Here is a 5,592-nt window from a genome sequence, read left to right on the forward strand (position 1 = left end):
TCTTTCCCTCAAAAAAGACGTTGTCAGCAGCTCTGAGCTCAGAGAGGGCATTTTCCACTTGTACGGAAGGAAGGAAGAGGAAGAATGAGCAGGAAAGGGGCAGTGTTGTGCAGGGCTCCGAAGGCAAAGGATGATGAATTTGAACTTCAAGCAGGGGATAACAGACAGATCTTCTGAGAAACGTCTGAGCAAAAGGATGAGGGATGCTTGGAGGGCATGGCCAAGGTTGGAATGACAAGGGATTACAGGAGCCAGTGAGGTGGGAGCTGTTGATGGTTGACTGGAGGGAATGTAACACACTGCAGCCCTGTCCTGAAACAGTGTGTAGGGACAGGGATGGGGAGCATGTGGAGCTGCTGGAGCAAATCCAGAGGAAGCCACGGAGATGCTCCAAGGGCTGGAGCCCCTCTGCTCTGGAGCCAGGCTGGGAGAGCTGGGGGTGTTCACCTGGAGAAGAGAAGGATCCAGGGAGATCTCAGAGCCCCTTCCAGTGCCTAAAGGGGCTCCAGGAGAGCTGGAGAGGGACTTGGGACAAGGGATGGAGGGACAGGACACGGGGAGTGGCTTCCCAGTGCCAGAGGGCAGGGATAGATGGGATATTGGGAAGGAATTGTTGGCTGTGCGGGCAGTGAGGCCCTGGCCCAGGTTTCCCAGAGAAGCTGTGGCTGCCCCTGGATCCCTGGAAGTGTCCAAGGCCAGGTTGGACGGGGCTTGGAGCAACCTGGGCTAGTGGGAGGTGTCCCTGCCCATGGCAGGGGGTGGAATGGGATGATGATTCTGTATTTCTATGGCTCAATTCTGCTTCTTCATCTCAGCATAGAATTCACCTCCCCAGATCTTGTGTCTCCTTCCAAACATCATTTCCCTGCACCAGCCACTATCCCCAGAGCAGGACCCCAAACTCACCAGCCAACCTCCCCTCCCACGTCCCCTTGTCCCCATGTCCCCATAATTGCCCCAATGGTGCCAGTCTGACCACAACTGCTCTGAGTCTCAGCAAACAGCACCAGAACACACCCCAGGCAGAATTTATCACACAAGAGTTATCATTTGAGGTATCTCAGCCCTCCCTAAACAGCAGAAAATCCATCCCAGAGCTTTACTTGAGCACCTCATGCAGCACATCTGGGGACAGGTGATGCTGGGGGACATCCCAGCCTTGGTGAACCTCCAAAACCAGCAGCAACCCTTAACATGGGCTGCTAGAGGCCATTCCTGCATGGAAAACAAAGTCTTTTTAGGTCATTTAACCAATTCCCAGGGTTCAGCAAAGCTTCTTGCAGTCCAGCCTTGTTACAGATATGATTCACACAATGATATTTCAATCACTTCCTCTGGGAGACTCTTTCCAACAATGCAGATTTCTTGGCAGGAGAAGAATTCCCAGGGACTGAGCTGAAGTTTTCCTTCGCCCTTGCAATGCATCCTCTCCAACTGCTTCAAAACGAGAATTTCCCTCCCTTTTCATTGCCCTGCTCAGGAGCCACATCATTCCCCCAGGGCAGGTGCCAAGCCCAGGGAAAATTTGGGCTGAAAATCCAAAAATCAGACCTACAGTGATCCTAATCCAGTTCAGAGAAGTCCACTGGAGAAAAAACATGGCAGGTTCTCCACAACTCCCTGACAGAAGGGTGGAGCCAGGTGGGGGTCAGTGTCTTGTCCCAAGGAACAAGGGACAGGACAAGAAGAAACAGCTCAAGTTGCACCAGGAGAGGTTTGGATTGGATATTGGGAATAATCCAAGGAAGTGTTGGAATCACCATCCACTGAGGGATTTAAAACCATGTGGATGTGGCACTTGGGGACATGGGTTAGTGGTGCCCTTGGCTCTGCTGGGGAATGGTTGGACTCGATGCTCTTAAAGGCCTTTTCCAACCTAGAGGATTCCATGTTTTGTCCTTTTCATCATTTCCCAGCTCAGATGTATTTTTCTTGACCAGGAAAATCCCAGTGACACGCCCCAGGACTGTCCCATGGTTTTTCTGCATGTGCTTGGCAAAGGAGACTCCTGCCAAAGAAAGAGTTTCTTGATGGTTGACCGGATGAAATTTTGCCGTGTTAGACTTCAAAAATTGGTGATTATATGACTATGCTTGAATGCTGTGTAGCACAAACTCAGAATCCTGGAATCACTAAGGTTAGAAAAGCCCTCCAAGATCGAGTCCAACCATTCCTCCAGCAGTGCCAAGGCCACCACTGACCCATGTCCCCAGGTGCCACATCCACACAGCTTTTAAACATTTCCAGGAATGGTGATTCCACCACTTCCCCACCCTCCTTTTCACCAGAAAAGCAGTGAACACCCAGTCATGGATCTGCTCCTGGAAAGAGGGGACAGAGCTGCTGCAGGATGCCTGGTGGTCCCAGCTGGATGTTCCTCTGGATGGCATCTGCAGGAAACACTGCAATGAACCTGCCAACATTTGAGCAGATGAAATGAGAAATTTTTACAGTGTCTGTGAGCAGGCGTGTGGGAGAGGGAGGAACAGAGGCATTTTCCTTGCCTGGTAGACACATCTATGTTCTGTGGGTGGAAATTGAAGTAGAAAAGTTTGTTACCATTGGCTGGGGGGTTTTTCTGTACCAAATGATGGTTTGGCCACAATTTTCCTGCCTCTTGCAGCTCACTCTCTCACAGTTTTTTATTTTGAAGAATTCTCTCCCCAGACATATGGGAAAATAAACTTCTTATCCTGGCAAGTAATTGTGGAAGAGATCCAGTAGACAAAAAGTACAAATACAGCCAGATTTGTGGTGTGGCAAATATTAAATTGCAAAGAAACAGGCTTTGTATTAGAATTATTTGTTATTACCCATTGCTTGAGCATCTCTGAAAACAAACCTTCTCCCCTGAGAAGGAATAACTCAGCCCTTTTTATTATTCTTTTATTATTTTTATTATTATTGCGGTACTCAAGACACTGTTGTGGAAGCGCCACGGTATCAGATAAGTTATCAAAGATGAGCAGTTTTCTCTTGCATTAAGTGATGCGGAAAAATTTTGAGAGAAATCCTGATGCTGCAAATTTGCAATTTAAAGAATTGAACACTGAGAAAAAACGAGGAGGAAACTGAGGCACAGGAAAGTGTTTTGCCCCAGTGTTATTTCAGTGTTTTCAGGCAGGAAACTGAAGCGATTCTGAGAATTTGGGCTGTTTGAGGTCACATAGAGAAAGTTTATGGTGAACTCAAGAGGCAAAAGCTGAGGCAGATTTCCCAGTGCTTAAATCCAGCAGTGAATCCATGTTTGCTGGAACACAGGGAGAAAACTGTTAGGAGAGTTATTAGTCGTGTCCATCTGTCTTGACCAAGGCATGAGAACATGGAATCAGGGAATGGTTTGGGTTGGAAGAGACCTTAAAGCTCATCCCAACCCTTGCCATGGGCAGGGACACCTTCCTCTGCCCCAGGTTGCTCCAAGCCCCATCCAGCCTGGATGGGGTCCCCTGTGTGCCATGGGCATGCTGAGATCTTCCTTCCTGCATCCCACCAGACCCTGGAGCCATTGCAAGGCCCTGGAAGGGATCCCAAAGAGTAGGGAACCTTCTGGTGAACACCTGGGATACAGGATATTCCCTATTTGGGCAGCAACCCTCAGGCAGGACCCGTAAGTGCCATCCCAGCTTGTGCAGGTGGCAAGGTGGACATTCCAGGTGGGATAAATCCCCAGGTGTGTGGGGCATTGGCTTGGCATCCACTGAATGCTCCATAGGATTTACTTCAAGCAAGGTATGAGGTGGAGATGCTCTCAGAACTTCCCAAGCCTGGAGAGGTGGTGGATGTCCCATCCCTGGGAACATTCAAGGCCAGGTTGGATGGGGCTTTGAGCAACCAGACCTGGTGGGTGACATCCCTGCCTATGGCAGGAGGCTGGACTGGATGACCTTTAAATGTCCCTTCCCACCCAAACCATTCCAGGATTCTCCGACCGCCCTCCCTGCTGCCAGTAGATGCTCATGCACCCCCTGGACCCTATCCCAGGCTTTATCCCACTACAGGACTCCTTGCACAACCCATCCTCTTCCCATTGCTTGTGCACACACACACACACACACACATGGACTTATTTTGCCATTGGCCTCACAGATCCCAGCAGAGCCTGTGAAAAGAGGAAGCTGACCACCAGCTTTTGGGATCTGCTCCCTACGGGCCTGGGAGGGGATGCGAATCCCTTTAGTGTTGGGTCTGGTTTGGTTTGTTATTAATTTTTTTTTTCCCCTCTTTTCTCTCTCTGTCCCTGGATCAGGATCCCGGGATGAGGCCAGGCTGCTGCCGGCATGAGAAAGTGGGGCCGTCCGTGCAGATGTTGCCCGGGGAAGCCGAAGTTCCCACACCAAGTAGGAAGCAGGGCCTCACGGAGCCGGGATGGGGACTGCGGAAGTGGCAGCAGGGCTGGTCCAGGGATGATGGGAGAGGAGAAGCCAAGCGGGGGGGCCCCGGCATGGAGGGGGGGACATCTATTCTTGGAGAAAAAGGGGGGCCCTGGGTGGGGGGGGGGTTATTGTAAGGCTTTGTTTACACCCCGAGCTGAATGAATCAAATGACCTTGTTTATTGTCGGTCTCCTGAATGGACGGCACAGGGAGAGGGGGGAGGGATGGGGATGGGGGGATTGTATTATTGTTAATTCTGCCACTTACAACTTCTTCTTCTCCGTCTTTTTTTATTTTTTTTTTCCCACCACGCATTGTTGCCATGATAAAAGAATAAAAGGTGAAACTCTATTCCTTCCTTTCCCCATCTCCGCAGTATTCTTCAAATCCCCAGGCAGGAGCCTGTTGGGATGGAAGTGCCAAGCCACGGAGCCATGGATGAGATGCAGAGCCTGATCCTGCTGCTCCTCACCTCACTCCTTCCCCAAATCATTTCCCATGGGGTGAGACCTTTCCCCATGGGGCCCAGAGTGTCCCTTCCCAGGGGGGCAATAGGACACAACCAACCTTTTGCCACCACTGTTGGATGGATCCCACTTTGTCCCTGGACAGATGCAGCAGTGTGGCCCCAGATCTCACATACAGGGACATCATTCCCAGGAAATAACCACATCCAGGCAAAGGTTCCTTACATCCCTGCAGTTTTTGGGAGCTGAACTGAAGCCCTCCTGAAAGGACCCCACTTTTCAGCAAAGCACCTGCTCTTTTGGTGCAAGCCCTGATTATGGTTTATTTTACCTTTTAATTGACCCCTGGTGATCCCCACTTCTGCTTGATAACTCCCCAGCCAAGAACTCAGCAGTTCTTGGTGTATTTTACTTTGCAGAGCTATGAAGATCCAGGTTTGAGGATTAACAGGATTGCTGGGGACATGATACGGTCCTTGTGGTTTGTGCATCACAACCACCCTCAAAGAGAAGGGCAGAGGATTATGTTGGTTTTGAAATGGCAGTTTTCCCTCATTGTCACAATTTATAAAGATTTTTACATCTCTAGGATGAAGGGAAAGTGTGCAATTCTTCCCAAATTCTGGCGCCTCCAGGGCTGTTCCTCTCTGTCCCTCAGGGTACCCTTGGCTCCACATGGAAGTCAGCTCCTGCACTGGGATTCACTGTATTCATGGGTGATTCCCTCTATCCCTTCACCTCACTCCTCTTTCC

Source organism: Corvus brachyrhynchos, unplaced genomic scaffold, assembly GCF_000691975.1.
Source record: "Corvus brachyrhynchos isolate BGI_N302 unplaced genomic scaffold, ASM69197v1 scaffold203, whole genome shotgun sequence".
Classification (NCBI taxonomy): domain Eukaryota; kingdom Metazoa; phylum Chordata; class Aves; order Passeriformes; family Corvidae; genus Corvus; species Corvus brachyrhynchos.